The 19,842-nt window shown below is 44.6% G+C and overlaps 1 long non-coding RNA gene across 1 annotated transcript in view; it reads right to left on the reverse strand.

Annotated features, from left to right (window-relative positions):
* Positions 1–318: 318 nt before the first annotated feature.
* The window catches only part of LOC138249135 (uncharacterized), a 57,573-nt gene continuing 38,049 nt past the window's right edge, over positions 319–19,842 (reverse strand). Inside the window, exons 2-3 of the long non-coding RNA XR_011194740.1 lie at positions 2,134–2,193; positions 319–929 (exon numbers count right to left, since the gene is read on the reverse strand). This is a non-coding gene — a long non-coding RNA (uncharacterized lncRNA). The remainder of the gene's footprint in view (positions 930–2,133; positions 2,194–19,842) is intronic.

Genomic DNA, 19,842 nt, shown 5'->3' on the forward strand with positions numbered 1-19,842 from the left:
TACACTAATCTAATCTGACTACTCCTAACCCACAACTGTCCCTAACTAACCTAAGCTAAACTTACTCTACACATATAACGAATCGATCTAAACATCAAACCCCCCCCACCCACCATTATGAGACAGGACACAGGCAGGACAACACATACTAACCTACACACATACTATCCTAAACAATCATATATTTTTATTTTTATTTTTTATAAATTGTTTAATATTTCTTTTTTTTCTTTTTTCTAAACAGACAGGAATCCCAACATTGACCCCCACCCACCCACACACTCAAAAATGAAAAATAGAAAGAATAAGGACCCCCTACCCTCCTCCCTAACACAAACTAAGCTAACAACCTATACTAACCTAACACTAATCCCCAAAACCCACCTATCATGATAAAAAGGAAAGAGGAGAGAGGGGAGGGATAAATTAAAATAGACCATATAAGTTCTAGAGGTTAGCCCTCCGTAGGGTCCGCCTGATGGACCTGACCCGCTTCTTTATGTATGCCACATCCTGGCTCAGCTTGTCCACCTTCCCAATGAACTTGTCCATTTTGCGGTCTAAAGCCTGGAATGCCGCAGGGTCAATTGGAGGTGCTGCTGCTGTCTGTGTGCTGGCAGAGGTGCTCTGTGTGGGAGTTGTTTGTAGCCCACTGGACTGTCCTGCAGCTCTGATATTGCTGGGTCCAAATCGTGCTGCAGAGGCAGGGACAACTGTCCCCGCCGCTGCTGGGGCCACTTGGGGAGAACTGGTGGTTGTGGTGGTGGTGGCTGTAGTGGGCAACGTTGGGCCACCCTGTGGTGAGGCCCACCATGCTCCGGAGTATTTTCGGGCCATCCGTCGGAACCCCGACTGCACCTGCAGGATGTGCCGGTATCTCATGGCCCGCCTTTCAAAATCATACCTCTGTGCGGCACTCATGTTTGCAGCTGTGAAGAGAAAGGGCAACTATTTACCATTGGAAATGCATTGGGTGGAATAGCACAATGGGTCAATTGGATATTACTTTTACTGTAGTTGTAACAGCTCATATCACCACATAGATCATAGAAAGTCTCTGAGGAAGTACATGGGAAGCCTGCATACAAAGGGCATCTCACACCTAGCATATACATGTCTATACATGATGGGTGACATCAGCCTAAACTTCTCATCAAAATAATTAGTAATGCAGCTGACATTATGGCTGCACCTCCTCCGCCTATTGCCTTGACTACATATGTCAGTGTATGTGATAACAATCACAACCCTCAATATCTGCGATTTGTAATTGGATTTGCTAGTATAGAACTCATGTGCCATAACCGAGTGTGTACACTAGGTTCAAAACAAAGTTCAAATGGTCACAAGTATGTGTAACATACTGGTTGCTACAGTCATAGGTACCCTATTCCCAAACACATGGCAGTCTTTGAGGGAGGGGTGGGAAGAACATCCAACAATCCCATAATCAATGCACACCCAGGAGTGTATAGAAAGCTCAACAAGTTTTTGCCTCCACACACACACCACCAGTGAAGGGCTATCAACAAATTGGAGTCAGCTAAACCTTGTCCTATCCAAGGTCCACACATGTCAAAATGTACTGACTTAGGCCAACATCACATACTACCAGTGAGGCATATTTTTCTACAGACACAGAGGAGCAAGAACACCCATGACCATGAGTAGAATGTACACCTAGGCCAATGCACTGTAGTCCCACACACTTCTAGTACAACTTGTGGAAGTACATGCCCCCGGAAGATCCAACCTAAAGTGTACTCAGTCCATCGTTAACTAGGGAAGCAGCAGATTTCAGACAAGCCTTTTGCAAAAGCTATCTGGGAGAATGTCAGTCTGAAATGCAGACTCAGTCCGAGACAAGTCCCAGAGCAACGCTTACATTAACCAGTGTATTCCACATGACTCACCCCATTCCCCATAGCGGGCCCTACTGGAATGGCCTACAGACCCAAAATCTGAGAACTGGATAAGCATAGGTCAACTCAAAATGAAGTGATAACTGAAATCCCACTAATGGAACAATACTAATGAATGGGCAGCGCATCAAACCTTGAATTCTGTTGAACACACAGTAGTCCATCATGCATCACCAGCAAACATTAAAAATAGCACACATGCAACACTCACTGTAGGTGTCGGGGTCCTCAAAATGAGCCACCTCTCCCACTGTGTACGGTGCAGGTCCACCTGTAAGCAAGGAAGAATATACTCAGAATCCGTGCACTGACAAACAATTGCAATTACAAAGACAATGTGAGAATATGACATGAGTAATGAAACACTTTCACACATGCTCATACTGCATGGAATTATTCAGGAACAACATCTACATTGGATGAGTCTCCTGCTACAGTTACACACCCTACTACACACATGCAGTGGCCTGGACAGTCATGTGATGGCAAAGATGCACCTCCATTAGTATGCCCCAACAATATAGGGGTGAATTCATCTAATCATGTGCATCCAAGAGAGACATCCAAAAGCTGGTTTCTTGAGGACTACATGACCTCTCAAACTCAAACAGCCTATGTGGTCATTTTCCATACACACTAACCAGACACACAGGAGACATATGTGTGGACAGCATTGCTAACTTCAATTGACGTGAAGGCAGCACTCATTTAGAGCATCATGTAGGGTTTACAAATGTCAGTCTAGCTATGGCGTCTACATATGTAGGTATGATGTTTCAACATCCATTTTTCACTGGCTATTGTGACCTGTACAGTCCTAATTGAGTCATTAATGTGTTGCTTGTCTGACACAAAGGCAGCACTACATTACATACTGCTACAGGCAACCGGTATCTGTAGAAAACATGAGCTACCTGACTGCTAGTATTTGTCTTCCTTCACATTGTGCATCAATTACCCAGTAGGTATCCCTAGCATTACACACAGTCAGCTACTTATCTGGCAGATTGGGTAACAATCATCACATGTCGCCACACAGCTTTAAATTGTGCACATGTAATTCATCTGTAGTCACCAACATGGCCACCAATCCTGATTCCCAGGTGGTCCAGCAGATCTTGCTCCCTGGATATCAGATTAGCCCACCGGTGCTTCAGTTGATGTTCATTCCTTAGGCTACCATATACACGGACCAAGTGATGGTGCACCTTCCCCCACCGGACTTTACGGGCCTCCGTGTGATACCCCTGAATCACCCTACCCCCAGCCTCCAGCATGAGTGGGAGGAAATGGCAAACAAGCCATATAAATCCCCCCAATTCCTCCTCACCCATCCTGGAAAGCCGTGGCCTACCAGACATGTCAGCACTGACAAAGGGGAAAAAGTTGTAGAAAAAGGAAAAGGGGGAAATGAGGAAAGGTAGAGTGGTGAAATACAAAGAAAACTTAAGAAGAAGAGCCCAACTAACCCCTATATTACAGTACCCACAATAGACTCCCACAGACAATAAATAAAACACTGGACTTGACAAAAGAATACAACACAGACTCAGACAGTATTCAACAACAAGACAATGATGACAAAAGCACAATTGAGAAGGTACACTGGACACAAAAGCACTAATACACAGGACAACACTTTCCACACAGCCACACAGTCTAGAATAATCTGACACTGCAAAGTGAAAGTGAAAGTACACCCACTGTACAGATTCTGTAAACAGGATATCCTATTACATCACATCCTGCATAAAATGGCCACCGTTTTTCCCCCGCTATGCGTCATTTTTTCACGCATACAGCTTGTGCGTCATATGTTTTGACGCATAGGAGTGCACATAATGCAGAGTCAAAAAAATGTTCTTCATTGGTCTATTATATTTGTTTGATGCTTATTTTACAGTTCTAGAGTTGAAAATTAAGCAGCTGGAAAATATGATATCTAACTATGAAAAATATTTTTGACTCAGCATTATCTGCACTCCTGTGCGTCAAAAATTATGACGCACAAGCTGTATGCATGGAAATATGACGCATTATGACAAATATGTCTTTCATTTGTCAAATTGTGAAATGAAATTTGTCATGACCAAACGGTGCTAAGTGATACACATTTGGGGTTAGCTATGGCAAATGTCCCTTATAGGATGTATAGAAGGTATTCACAGTGCAATAGTAATGATTGGTCAGAATGGATATTACTCATAATTGTACACATATGTGGGTAATTGCTGATGGCTATTTTAAAAATATGAATGGGATACCAGGATGTATTCCTTAGCAAAAATGTGTCAACATTTATCACGGTAATCAAAATTACATAAAGGCCAAATAGGTAGTGCAATTGTCGCCTACACTTTTTAAGAGGGTAAACATGTCCTAATTACGAGTTAATGTATCTTAAATGTGTTTTACTTTTGACATGTAGGGCACACATGCGCCTTATGCATTTGTGTGCTTCACATGTGCATAAATAATGTCTATTTGGGGGGCAGTAGAGGTGGACTTAGGCCCCCAGCACCCTAGGGTTTGCTCTTCCAGACTTGCAAATTTATCCAAGGGTTTCCCAAATTCAGTAATGCTAAACCTTCAGCAGCAGGCTCATGGAAGCAAATAGGGTATGATTCACTGTTTGCCATTCTGTAATCCCATTTGCCCATTTTACGTTTGCCCTATTTATTCTTTGGAGAAATCTGACATACCATTTTGCATTGATATTTTTTGCAAAATCTCAACGTTCCTCATGTCATGATAGCAAATAGGTTGTTGATGTATGTGGCCCTTTATGCATTACCTGATTTAGTGGCATGTTTCATTCTTCCTGCTAGGTTACAACTGGGACACTACTGTGATCGGCTGCTTGCAAATATGTTGTTGATTGGATGGTACATGTACATGTGTTTGGTCCAATATTGATCCAGTATCAACTGTCGGGGTGTATGTTGTCACTGTAACTTCCAGGTCTCCTCATGAGTTAGTGGCAGCTAATCTTGTTTCTATTGGGTATTGTTTGTAGCAAAATTTGAGAGAAGCCATTGAGGACATGGTCACCTACACATGGATGGTCCCACCCTGTCACTGAAAACGTGTAATGAGACTTTCAACTGGGCAACCTTGGTGTGCTGAGTGAGAGAATGTCTCAGGTGTCTGGATCAGGCATGTGTCATTGCAACATTTGTACTCCAGTTGGCCTCTGTGGATGGTAATGTATCAGGAAACATCCTAGCCTCTGTGCAGAAGTAAATGGCTGGTATTCAACACACACGACTCATCTTTATCATTCGAACAATGTTACTCAGCGTTTGAACAGTCAGGGTCCTCATATGTGTTGACTTTTCATGGACATTATCTGAGGTTGCTGGTTTTGATGGAGGCCATTTACACCATCATACACTATGGTCCAGGTCCACTGTCACACTTTGTAGTTTAGGCATTAATGAAGGCCAGACAACGGAAGGGCCAAGATTTGGCTATTCAAGGGCACTGTCACAAATCAGATGCAAATAACAGTCAGATGATGCAATACTATGTATTTGAGTATACATTGATGAGGCTAATGACAAATTAGTGTCTGAGGTACAAGAGGTTTTGGACAGCACATGTGGTCCATAGGTGGACCCCAGGTATCTGTAGAGTGACCCACGGACAGGTGCCAGTCAGGCTGACAGGATGCTGGGTCAATCAGGAGCCAGCTCTTTCACAAATCACATGATCAGTGTTCTGACTCGGACTGGTCAGAGGGAGCAGTAGACAGTTGACATGTCACTCTGTGTATGTCCTGTGTTGTTTTGAAGGTGACACATGAACCCTGATAAAGTTTTCTACGGCAACATTAGTGTCAAAGCTTAATGATGTAATAGCTCAAAATCAAACATGTATGCAGTAGGAGGCATCAGCAGGGACAGGGCATGTACAATTGGGTGGTGTGCATGGAGGGGATCACTGGTGTGGCCTCCATCTGTGTCTCACTAGTCCTGTCAGATGGGATTTGCTGATAAATAGCCTACAGTACCTTTCACAGAAGAATCAATCTACAGGTGATACCAGGGCTTATAAACTCAAGGCCAGTGTATAATATGAGCTGAGTTCCATGCAGTGAGATGGTACTATGACAATGGTAGGCATAGGAAAGGGTGTGGCACACTGGATTACTCTTGTGAGTGTGTGTGTGTAGATGAGGGAATCTCAGTGTACCCAAATCGGCATTCCAGGGACCTCTTCAGACAGGTAGGGTGTGAGCAGCTGCAAGTGTGTGTAATGTTTTTAGAAAAGGGCTGACATGTAGATGGGATGTGATGTGCTGGATGCTTGTCATAGGTGTAGCACTTGTGCTGTGTATGTTCTGCTTCTGTGTAACTCTAGTGACAGATAGTCATTACAATGATAGTATGTAGTTGGAATTACTGTTGGCAAGAGTCTAGTACTACATTCCCGTTCCTGAAGCATTAGCATGTGAAATGCCTGATGTATGAGGCCTCTTTTCCCCTAGTTGAGTGATGGTGTTTTAGTTGTGTGCCATCTGCTGCGATGATCCATGTTTACTACATGTATGTGAGTCATATGTGTGGTCCTCAGCTATTGCCCTTCAAAGGTGAACTGTACAGGATGTCTGTCATTTACATTGTGTGTGTATTTGACCATTGTATGGTGGCCATTACATTTGTGGTGTATTTTTTTGTGTCATGATTGTTATATCATTATTGCTCAATGAGACAACATTCTTCTTCAGATATTTCAAGCTAAAGGTGGGCAGAAATGAATAGGCCAAACCATGATGTGGTGTTTGTTATCAGTGTTTATTTACAATAGTGCATTAAGTGGTGATGGTGATAATTATGAAAATAAATGATTTACAATGTGTTGGCGCCTACGCACTCCAGCAGCCGTGTTTGGTTGTTCCCCCTCCTGTTGAAGGCCAGCATCCTCCTCTTCGTCGTCTTCAGGCATGTATGGGTCTGGTTCGAGGAGGGGAATGTTCCTTTTTTCACAAATGTTGTGCAATATTGCACATGTGAGTATGATCCTACAGACCATCTCTGGGGAATATAGTAGGCTGCCGCCAGTGATGTCAAGGCAGCGGAACCTTGACTTGAGGATGCCGAAGGTCCGCTCGACAATGCTGCGTGTCCTCTTATGGGCGTCGTTGTATGCCCGCTCTGCAGCAGTACTCGGGTTCCCAAATGGTGTCATTAGCCATGGCTGGATTCCATACCCCTGATCAGCTGAAAGAGAAAAAGAATGGGATCATGTTGATGTAGCTGGCACTATTGAAAAGACCTTTAATGGCAGTAGTTGTCTTGTGTTGTCTGTGACTTTTTTGTGTACTAATGTGACATCCTATACTTGTAGGCGATACCATCTGCATTGTGTTGTTTCCTTGGCTGAGCAAGTGTTTGTCTGCTAACCGTTTGTCAGCAGTATGTTTTGGGATTTGCAGTACAGTGTGCCCTCCCTAGCATTGTGACTTGTGATACAGGTGTCCGTGTGTCTTCACTGAGGGTGAGATGATAGTTCCATGCACATTTAAATTTGGAAGTGTTGTTAACACGTTCATATCAAAGTACCCTGTACATCCCATACCTTTAGACTTAGGCAGTGTATTAATGTAAAGGTCATTGGGAGACTTAAAATTTGCAAGGTGACATTTAGGCAACCACACTCATTAATGTCTTCACATTAGGCTGTAAAGTAATTCCAATGTGTGACAGGTTCAATGGTGACTTAAGAAACATGGCTAGTGATGTAAGGACCTCAGTGTGTTCCTGTCTAGATGTTGCTGTTGTGGTGTATGTGTTGTGTGTCCTAGAGGGTTGCTGTGCAGTGTGTATATAAGTAGGTTTCTGTACTTACCAACAAGTAGTCCATTGCCATACCGTCCATCCTGGAAGTGTTGGTTGATGGTGCAGTGACAGAAGATGAATGAGTCATGTACACTCCCAGGATATTTAGCCACGATGTTGGTGATCAATCCCTGGTGATCGACTATGGCCTGCACGTTGATTGAATGTGTGTGCTTCCTGTTGCGGTAGAGGTGTTCAGTTGCAGCAGGTGGCACAAGGCGTACATGTGTGCAGTCGATTGCACCAAGGACGTGTGGGAAGCTACTGATTGCGTAGAACCCCTGTTTTGTTTCCTGCTGCTTCTGCAGTGTGTTAGGGAAGCAGATGTGGCGGGGTGTCAGGCGAATGATGGCATCCAGTACTTTTGGCAGAAATGCAGAGAATGATGGTTGTGATATTCCGCCAACCAGGGCACCAGTTGTTTGAAATGAGCCACTTGCCAGCAGGTGAAGTACGGCAAGCAGCTTTGTTTCTGTTGGGATGGTGCGGGGTGTCACTTAAGTGGGGGCCAACTGCGGTTCAATGTTGCGCAGCAGCTGCTGAATGGCCTGCCAGTTCAACCGGTACCTCTGTATGATGTCGTGTTCCCTGAGGCCATGCAGGGTTGTTCTTGGGCGGAATATCCTCTCCTGCCTTCTGCGCTGCCTTTGGGGTAACTGCTGGTGTTGTTGTAGCTGCTGTTGTTGCTGCTGGGCTCTGCGTCTGCGTGCACGCTGGATGAAAATCACCTCCATGTCTCCGTGTTGCTGCTCTGCTGCTCTGCTGTTTGTTCTGTGTGTTCTGATTAAATACAGGTGTGTTTGCCCCATTTTAACGCCTGCCCTGACCCAGGCGTTAAATTTTGAAGCAAATCGGTCTGTGCGTCATTTTTTTGATCTGCCTCCAGGCCAAGAGTCATTTTTGCCCGGAAGCATAAATACGACGCATGGCCGTTTGCGTCGTTTTTTTGACTGGTACGCCTACCCTGCATATCATTAACGCAGGGCGGGTTGCCGCATCCAAGAAATGACGCACACGGCGGAATTTTGTTGTCCGCGGGCTTGGGCATCAAAGTTTAAATATGGGGCAACATTTGCACTGATAGTGCGTCACATTTTGTGACGCACAATGGGCGCAAATGGAGTATAAATATGCCCCTTATTATAGTAGACACATTCACCAGTGGCAAGTTCGACAGCAGGCGACAACTGGCGTTCCTTCAGGTAGCAAATCACCTTAATTTGTGATATTTTACCATGTTTAGTTTGCAAAAAGAAACTACGCCTTATTGGTTTGAAATTGGATCCACATCATTGCATACTGAAAGCAGCAGCATTAAAATAGGTGTTTAATAATTAAGAGATTTACTTAAATGTTGAACTCTGTTGGCTATGCACAAAGGAAATCAATCTTTCATGCTTTACTGGAGAAGACCAAGTGGCATTTTTGTAACTTTGAGCTCTGCCGCTGTTGCACGACTCAATCTGGTACATACGTGACACAAGCCCAAAATGCGAATAAGATGTCATGCAAGGCCACTTTACATGGCCCTTAGTGGCTCCATTAATCTGGAGTAGCGCAATGCAGCACAAATTGCTATGTTGCCTTTCTCTGCCCCAGGAGGCGTTCCATGGGTGTTGTGTGAGTGTTCCCACACAAAACCCCTGTAATGTGACATGTTCTCAGAATTACCAGAAGTGGCAGACTTGGGAATGTGACAAAATGCTATGCCTTCCCAGGTGAAGCATATGAGTAGAAATGTCTTTATTTCTGCAGCACAATTAGGAAGAGGAAAATGCCTCAAGTGATTGTTTTTGTGCAGGAAGGTGCTCCTTTCTTAACAATAACAATCCTCCTTACAAGAAAGACACCCTTGCACCATGGTGCAAGGATGCTGTTATGTTCGTCACGGGCCAGCCCATGACGCACACTAGTGGAGGGAGACAGATCGGACTCCCCCGCTGTGTGGTTGTAAAATGGTGTGACCAGTGACGTCAACCAGTATCAATAAAAAGGCCCGGGAAGCACCCCTCGTGGCCATTAACCAGCGTGGAGTGTCACGTATGATTATTAAATATCACCGCATCTGCTAACACAAGCAGGCCTTACACACGACTGTACAGCCAAAATGGCACCAGTGCAGGGACAAAGATAAGAATTTGCCTTATTCTTTTAAATACGGCATATTCCTGCCCTTTCCCGGTGAAGCAACGGAGTGCAGCAAGGTGACTTGCTGCGCTCGCCACACGCTTATAAATATGCCCCTCATTGTATAGCGCAGGGAGTGCTGTCTGTCCCTGTTGTTGCTGTATGAGAAAGGGCTGCTACATTTGACGGATGTTCGCCAGTATCTTTTTTTCGTCTTAGTTAGTCAGCATATTCTCCTCCTGATCATATGCTGCCATCTTGTGGCAGCCAAAGACACACTGAAAACGAAGGATTTAGGAACTCAAAAATATTTTTCCATCTCACCTTAAATTTCTCTTTCTCTTGAATTTCGCAGATATAATAACATGTGGCTTTAAGTTTTTTCCTCCGCCATAAATAAAATAATTTGAGGCACATCAAGTTGGCACTGAAATCATATATTTCTGCATTTAATGTATCGTCCGTGACTTGTTACCCTGCAGTAAAATCAAACCCTTTTTTATCATAACTTGACAAGAGATTTAACCTCTTCACTGCCAGGCCTTTTCTGCCTCAGGTGACAGGCCTTTTTTGGGCTATTTGGGGCAGTTCGTGCTACATTTACCTGGGCCGTCCATCTTGAGCTACATTTACCTGGCCCATGGAATTGCAAGAATATAAGGCTGTCTGTTCACTTTATTACTTTTTCTAACTCATCTTATCTACGGAACTGTGTGGAATCAACATTTCGGACTTGCAATTCAATATTAAAAATAAGGACTTTTCACCTGTAGTATTAGAACATTGGACTTTGCTTCATTTCCTTATACTATATATCTTATTGTTCTTCGTTGCGGTGCACCGCCTCTTTGAGTATTTTCCAGTGGGGCTGCCTCAGCCCTGTTTAGTTCCTCTTTGCAGCAGGAACTTTGGTGTAGTTGCACGCTCATTATAACCTAACATTAGCATTGCTGTTCTCTATTTTGTACTGCTTACTATTTGGGTATTAATAGGGATGGTGCGTTGTTCATGAGCTTGCTGCATCTTTTACTATATAGTAGATATCGAACATGCTAGTCCCTTAAGTAATAAGTTTGTAGTATTCATTCATCTTACAAAAGGATCCCGGAAGCAGGGAGATTCAGTTGTGCTGAAGTGAATTACTGTGTCAGAAGATTTGCTTGTTATCTCTTTCTCTCTCTCTCTCTTTTACTATTAACATCCCATTCCCCTTTCTGCGCCAGGGCCTGAGGCCTGGCTGATTCTGTTGTTCACCCAGGTGTCCGGTACTGGGGAGGAGCTGAGAACTAGTCTCTGGACTCACAGAAACTCAGGTTAGTGAGAAACCCTAGTTTGACATAGAGTGGGGTGGATTAGCTTGGAGTGGGGTGGACTGAATTGGATTGGGGTGGATTTGATTGTCGTGGATCTGATTATAGTTGATTGGATTGGATTGGGCGAACTGGTTTGGATTGGAGTAGATTGCGTGGATTGGACTGGAGTGGTGTTGATTGGATTAGATTGGGGTGGACTGGATTAGTTTGGAGTTGGGGGAATGAGACTGGACAGGGGTGGTTTGAATTGTAGTGGGGAGGAATGAATTGGAGTGGGTATATTGGAGTGGGGTGGCTTGGAGTTAAATTGAATGAATTGGATTGGAGTGGGGTGGATTGGAATGAATGGGGTGGATTGTATTGGAGTGGGGTGGTTTGGATTGGGGTGGGCATTTGATTAGGGTGGACTGCATTGCGGTGGAATGTATTGGAGTGGGGTAGATTGTGGTGGATTGGATTGGACTGCAGTGGATTGGAGTGGGGTGGGGTGAATGAGATCAATGTAGTGTGCATTGGACTGGTGTGAGATGAATTGGATCGGTGTTGGGTGGATTGGATTGGAATGAGGTGGAGTGAAGGTGAATTGTGTGGGGGTGGGGTGGATTTAGATGAACTGTATTGGATTGGAGTGTGGTGGGTTGGGTTGGACTGGAGTGGGTTGGATTTGAGCTGGGTAGGTGGATTGGATTGGAGTGGATTGGGTTGTGTGATTTGTATTGGAGTGGGATGGATTGTACTGGACTGGGATGGAATGGGATTGTGTAGGTGGGTTAGGGATTTGGATATGAGTGGATTCTATTGGATTGGAGTTTAGTGGATTGGAGTGCAGTGGGGTGGATTGTGGTGGGTTGGATTGGAGCGGATAGACTTGAGTGGGGTAGATTGGATTGGGCGGGATTGGACTGGTTGGGATTGGAGTGAAGTGGATTGTTTTGGACTGAGTGGGATGGTTTGGATTGATGTGATGAGGATTGGATTAGGGTGGGTTGGATTAAGAGGGGTGGATTGTGGTGGATTGGAGTAAGGCAAATTAGATTGTGGTGGGTTGGATGGGGCAGATTGGAGTGAGGTAGATTGGACAGGGGAGTTTGAGGTAAGTGGGTGGGATGGATTGTACTGGACTGGAGAGGGTGAAATGGTCTAGAGTGAATTGTATTGGTGTGGCGTGGGTTGGACTGGAGTGAGGTGGATTGGAGTGGGGCGAATTGGATTTGTCGCATATGCTCTCATTATTCTAATGAGACTACTGGATTTGAGTGGCAGAATCACCTGCGGTGTGGGGGACTGAGTCTAACCCATTACAGGTGACACCTGTCTGCCTAATACGGGTTTTGCTCAGGCTAAGTAGCAGTGTGTCATCTCCACCCAAGAGCAGGGATGATTGGGCATCTGAGCGCATGGCACAATTGACTCCTCAGGTAAATCGTGGTCAATCAGACCTCATCCGTTTCTCTCAGTTACATTAGTCTCACATATACAAAGACAAGCACAGGCAGTATATGTTTCAATAAGGTTTTAATGAAGCAACTGCATCTTAGACAATAAAGTATATACTGCAATAACCAGGACGATAAAGCATGACAGGATTAAAATTGTGACAAGGAGAGTGAAGCATAGAAATAACACTACCATATTGTCACTAGAGTCAATAGACTAATTCCTACCTAGGCTACATTAGAGAACAGCATATTAAGCTCTAGTTCTGCCCTTCAGGTTCCCCTGGGAAGACATTATCCCCCATACCCGAGCAAAGGCCTGAAATCTGCATGGGCAGCTGTAGCGAAGCGTTCAGCAATCAGCACACAGTCATGGTCATCAGGCTGGAATATCCGTCTAACGTGAATGGGACAGGGAAGTGTTTTTAAAATAAAACAGCTGATGTTCTGAGACAATGTCCCTACGTAAGGATGTGTATGTTTCTATGAATACCAGAGACAAAATGTTTACCACGTTTACTGACAACCTATCTTACTGCAGCCTTGAGAGAAGCACAGAGTGAAAGAAATGTCTTGTTTAAGAAAGCGTGTTAGATGTTATTACTCCTCAATCGCCTCTCCACATCCCCAGCACTGGCATACTGTGGCTTCGTCACAAACAGCATTGTGACCTCCTTTTGCAGCTCTGTGATGGATTTATCCACGGCATTCACTTTCTTCATCACTTTCTGGAGGTCTGGCCGGAGCAAAATATCATTCACAGCCACTCCCTCTGTGTTTTCCTCCAGGGCCATCCCAAGCCCTGTATGGCAGGTTTGGACCTGGCCCTTTTTGTGAGGTCATCCCTAAACTTTTTGCCTCCTTCCTCCTAATTTTTCTGACCTGTTTTTGTTGACGTTAGGACTCTGGGCACTTTACCACTTCTAACCAGTGCTAAAGTGCATATGCTCTCTATGTAAATTGTATTGTTGATTGGCTTTCCATGATTGGCATATTTGATTTACTAGTAAGTCCCTAGTAAAGTGCACTACAGGTGCCCAGAACTTGTAAATCAAATGCTACTAGTGGGCCTGCAGCACTGGTTGTGCCACCCACATGAGTAGCCCTGTAAACATGTCTCAGCCCTGCCACTGCAGTGTCTGTGTGTGCAGTATTGCACTGTCATTTCGACCTGGCAAGTGTAAACCTTCTCCTTTTATACATGTAAGGCACTCCTAAGGTAGGCCCTAGGTAGCCCCATGAGCAGGGTGCAGTGTATGTTAAAGGTGGGTCAAGTACTGATGCGTTTTACACGTCCTAACAGTGAAATACTGCTATATTTGTTTTTCACTCTTGCAAGGCCTATCTCTCTCATAGGTTAACATGGGACTGCCTTTCAAAATAACTTTAAAGTACAGCTTTCCTTTGGGAGCAGATAGAAATGTGGAGTATGGTGTCTCTGAACTCACCATTTAAAAATACATATTTTAGTAAAGTTGGTTTTTAGATTGTTAGTTTGAAAATGCCACCTTTAGAAAGTGGGCATTTTCTTGCTTTAAACCATTCTGTGACTCTGCTGGTTTTTGGATTCCCTGTCTGGGTCAGTTTGACAGTTGGTCTGTTTGTGAATCCCCTCTAGACAATGAGACAAAGGGTGCTGGGGTGTAGCCTGCATATCCTGATGAGCCATCTGTGCTAGAGTGGAGGGAGGAGTGGTCATTTACTCCTGAATGGGCTGTGCCTGCCCTCTCACAATGCAGTCTCCAACCGCCTGGTGTGTGTTGTGGGCCTGGCCAGGGCAAGGCAGGATCTTGTGAACAACAGAGACTTTCCTTTGAAGTTTGCCTACTTGAAAGGCAGAAAGGGGTATAAGTAGTTGACCCAAAATCCCATACTTTAGATTTCTTCAAGGACACTGTTGGATTCAAGAGGAACCTCTGCCCAGGAGAAGAGCTGAAGAGGTGAGGAGAAGTGCTGCCTCTGCTTGTGACTGTGCTTTGTTGGGTTATCCTGCAGTTGCTGCTTCTGCCTGCGAAAGGGGACATAGACTGTACTTTGTTGTGCATTCCTGTTCGAGAAGAATCTCCAAGGGCTCAAACTAAGCTTGCCTGCTCTTTTGAAGTATCAGGGCCGTCAAAAACTTCCTCTGCCAGGACCTGGACTCTCTGCTGAGGCTCTTGCCCTGCCAAGTGGTGTCCTATCCGGTCCCTGGGCCCTTGAAAGGTAAAGTTGGGAGAACAGGACCTGAAATCCACGCAAAGAATGCGACAAGGTAACATTTTTGATGCACCATCTGCATTGCAGCTGACCTACGATGCGCCGCTGGCTTTGCGACTGAAATCGACACTTCACCTGTATTGCAGCTGGGAGATCAATGCATAGCAGCTGGAGAAACGATGCACAACACCCACTTGCGGCTGCTGATGATGAGGCAAACCCCACACACTGTGGGACCGGATTTCTCACGCATTGTCCCTGTGCGTCAAAATCATCCCGACCCTACGTGGATCCAAGGTGCTCTGACGCATCGCTCTTCTTCGAGGGAGAAAAGGTATGCATTGCCGACCAGACCGCAGAAGAAACGATGCATAGCTTCACTTGCAAGTAAGTAATCAACGCATCACTGACTTTTCCGACGCATGCTCTCCTGTGCGGCTTTATTTTTGACGCAATCCAAGTACATTGTGCAATATCAACATTTCCATTGTTTTTTATAGAGTTAGACTCTTATTCGTTAGAAATTTCATATCTTGATTTGTGTATGTTTGATTTTTGTTGTTTTGGTTTTGTTTGAGTTAGATTAATATTACCTATTTGTCTAAACTGGTGTGGTTTCCATTTTGTCGTTTTTTCACTGTATTACTGTGTGTGTTGGTACAGATACTTTACACTTTGTTTCTGAGTTAAGCCTGCCTGCTCGTGCCAAGCTACGAAGGGGGTGATTAGGGGTTAACCAGGTGTGTTTCTCCTTTGTCCTGACTAGAGTGAGGGTCCTTGATTGGACAGGGGGTAACCTAACTGCCAACCATAAAGACCCCCATTTCTAATAGGCAGCCAATAGGCCTGCTCTCATTGACTGCCCTTGTAACGGTCACCCTCATGATCTGGCAAGGGTCGATCACGTCTCATAGTTCCCAAGGCGGTTGTTGGGGCAAACAAATATTGCATGATAGCGGTGCTCTGCTGCGGCCCAGTATTCTTATGTTTACCCATAGCCCTTCAGGAGTCTTAAACAGCTCAGGAGCTCACCCAGTAGTCAGACCTCTCTGGTGTAAGTATCCACTCCAGGCCAATGCAGCCAGGCCCACCAGGATGAATACCCAACGACAATCCTGTTAGGCAGGCAGTGCTCCACAGGTTCCTTGCATAGACAGGGTCTTGTCTACGTTGCTCCAATTTCATAGAGGGCTGAGCACATCCAGCAAGCATCCCCCAGGTGCCAGTTCAGTTGCAAGTAGGACTAAATCAGCCACCTCCCAGCCTGCAGTGTGGCTAAAGCCAGCACCTCACTATGGCGATCAGCAGCAATGGATGGGCCCCAGATGAGGGCCCTGTCCATCTAGGCAGCCCCCTGTAACACACTGCTCCACAAGTCAGACAGATGCACACTGCAGATCCCAGAGAGGAATCCCATATTCCCCTAAGTGGTAGGTCAGAAGCACAGATTTAAGATGTTCCCACAGGCCTCAACTCTGTTACCAATGTAGGCCAGGCTCTCCTCTTCAGTCACTCTCACTTGTCACAAGCTGTCCTTGTGCCAATCAGAGCACCAGGGATCCTCCATCCAATCCATGGGCCCCCAGAATCTTCCATACTAGCATGCAGTGGGCCCCAGCGTTGGTCCCTACCCGAGCTGCTCGCCTGTTCTAGTGTCTGCATCTCTTGCTGCTCCATGCTATCAGGAAGTGAAGGACCTGCGCCACGCTCTCCAGGCCAGGGCTCCTCACAGGCATCTTCCTACCCAGTGGGCACTCCCAGGATCTGTGTGAGCTGTTCTCGGGTCTCCTGTCCCAGCACTTGGATTCCAGTGCAAATTTAAGGCCTTTGACACTCAAAACATATTGGCTACAGGAGCATGTCCTGGCAGCCATTTTGCATGGCCATGCCCCCTCCATTCAGTACCTTAATGTACACATTAGTAGACCTCATATTTTTAATTATTGCTTCCCTCGGTGAAGCAGATAGAGCACCATTTACTGATTTTTTGGAGATCAGTGTTGATGCATTCTGAATTTCGTGGCAAGGTCACTGGTATTTATATCCTTCATATATTGGGCCAACCTTTTCTGGCTCTTGGGCTCTCTTAACGTGGTAGTCCTAAAGAACAGAGAAATAAACTTGAGATTGATCAATATTTTCCTTGACTAAGATGGAATCCTCTTTCTTGATAAATAAATCCAGAGTGGCCCATTTAGTGTGTGTGGTATTCAAGCATTACTGAACAAATCCATCAAAAGTAGAAAGCAAAGAAGGACGATGACCTGTCACTAGGATTGCCACGGTGCAGGCTGAAATCTCCAACAGACATGTGGTTGTTATTGGATACTGTAATTTGTGAGGTCATGTGATCCATCAAATGTTCAACAAAGGAATCGTTCTTACCTGGAGAATGGAAGATACAATGGATAATGCTAGACTTGATAGTGACTTGAGTTTAACTGTAATTTATTAAAAAGTGGGAAGAAGTCTGAAAACACAAAACAGACAATGTTAGGCGGTACAGTAGATCAGGTCAACTCCAGGTTCATGTCAATGACAGCATCCAAAATCTCTATGCAGTGCTTGACTGTTGAGCAACAGTTGTGGAGCATACACTAACTTCAGGCCTTCTTTGGGAAGACTGCTGAAGGGAAGAGTGATTTATCAGATTAGGAATGTTATTGGAATCATTGATTCACTGCTTTGCATTGGACCTAACAGTACTTAGGGAACAGTCTGTAACATTTCTAGCCATTACACTTATCCTCACATATGTACATATAGGTTTGGCAGACATGCCAAAAGTAAAGAACATTTTAGAGTGCAGGAATAACATTATAAGCAGATGTGTTGCAATAGGTCTTCTCTTCAGGAAACCTTGAATATCCATCCATGACAACAAAAAGGTACTATCATGTGGGGTTAAGCCTACAGGAACTGATGGGTACTTCTCCCTAATGTCTTGTGGAAGGGACAGATTTTACTGTGCCTATACAGTGTTGGACTTGATAAGACATTGGCACAGATGTTTATGTCTATTTTCGCCACTATAAAGCTAAATCGTTTTAGCACAAATGTGTACCAAATTTTCCCAACATTCTTTCATCCAGGAACAAAAACTAGTCCGTGAAACCCAATAGTCACTTGGTGATCACGATCCTTCAATGAGTATCTTTCCCATTTCTACATTCTGTTTGATCAGGGACCTTGGAGTGGCTATCTATGTTGCTCCCAGCATCAAGTCCTTGCAATTGCATTAAAGTGTGCCTATGACGTGTTAGAGCGCTGTTAGTTCCTTAAGACTGCGTTGGTTCTGTTCTTCTTTTGAGTGGTTCAGACCTCTTCATACTTGTGTGTGAATAAGGTTTGACACAACGACCATGGTGTAATCTCTAATGGGTTGTATGATATTGGTTTTCAGTAGGGCTACCAGCCTTGCTTGCTTGATCATGTGCTATATACATGCTTATGCAATTTAACGTGCTAGCTAATTGAAATGTTAAGAAATAGTCAAGGAGTTATGATCATTCCAAGTCCTGCAGGGAATGAGGAAATGGCAACTTTGAAACTGCAAACCCCATCATGCTTTGTTGTAGCGGGGGTTGTGATCTTGCTGTTATGGTTGGCAAAAATGATGATAGGGCTTTATGGTGAGTAATAAGAGATGTACCCGGTTTTTCAAATTTGGACAGCACAGCTCTGCGTGAAAATACAGTGCTGTGTTTTGCAGATGGTAGGACATTGTACATGAGACTGCATTTACTAAAGAGTCAGGCGGCAATTATGTTGGTGCCATTCTTGCAGTAAAAGTTATGTTAGCACAATACTGAAACATTGCACCATGGCCTAAAGCGAAGCAAGTTGTATCTTGACACACCCTTCCTTACTAGTTTCTATGCATAGACAACCACTCAAAGATAAGACTTGTAAAATGTCTAAACTTGCAGAAATTACGCATTGTATGGAAACATCATCCAATAGTAATCTTACCCATTGTTTGCGCCTGGTTTTATTTGCCAGTAAAATTCCTGGTAAAGATATGTCACTCTTTTTTCGTTTTTCTAGCACTCTGCAGAATCCTTGGGATTTTTCGACTGTCCCACCCTGTTACCAGGCACTTTGCATCGATTAAAATGCGTTGTGTGCTACATGCGGATGCCATCACTGTGATTCAGGCAATGTCTCTTCCTGAGGCACCCACCTGTTCATAAAACTCTAAAACACGTGCAACTGTGAAGGCTCAAGAGGTAGTGAAGGTTGTTGTGCTACTAGACAGTGCCAACAGCTATAGCTGATGTTAGCCCTTGATACTCTAAAACCTGGATAAAAAGTAGCCAAATGTCTCTCGAGGGGGCCGGATTGGGCTGTTTCATGTTCACACTAATCGTAATGTGGCCACTACATTTGCTCACAGAGTCAGAAATGGTTGAGGAAACTCAAATGATGGACTCTGTGTAGGGCATCCATCTCTGCCTCACACTGTTGTTGAATTGTTAACAGCCAGGGAAGCAGCCTTCCGAAAGCCAGGCAGTGTAAGTGCAACCTCAATTACATGTCAATCTCGTGTTGGTGATGTTCAGGAGATAGAGAGGAAGGGAAATGTCCATTGCACGGGAGAAGGGTGCAAGAAAGATGGTTATTACGACATTCGTTATGGTGGCGAAGTGTCAGGATTTAGATGCTAAATGCATTCCCTTGGCGGGGACTCTTTAGGGAGTCATTGTTTGCAGTGATTTTCCAGATTGTGTGCATTGGCTTGGTGCTATGAACCCTGATCTCTGCGTGGTGCTCTGAAGAGGGGGGAAGGCGCCTTTGTCAGTCTGTCTGTCTGAGAACTTTATTTCTTAGTTTTTTATGCCATACACCGTTTACACACTGTAGTGATGGAAACCATGTTGACCATTCTCATGCAGAAATTCCACATGTAATAAATGCCTGAAATGTCTGTTCCTTGTGATTCGGGGCACTCCAGATGATCGGAGCAGATGAGTTTGCAGCCCTTTCCCCTAAATCACGAAGTCTATTT

Source organism: Pleurodeles waltl, chromosome 8 (genome assembly GCF_031143425.1).
Source record: "Pleurodeles waltl isolate 20211129_DDA chromosome 8, aPleWal1.hap1.20221129, whole genome shotgun sequence".
NCBI classification, from domain to species: Eukaryota; Metazoa; Chordata; class Amphibia; order Caudata; family Salamandridae; genus Pleurodeles; species Pleurodeles waltl.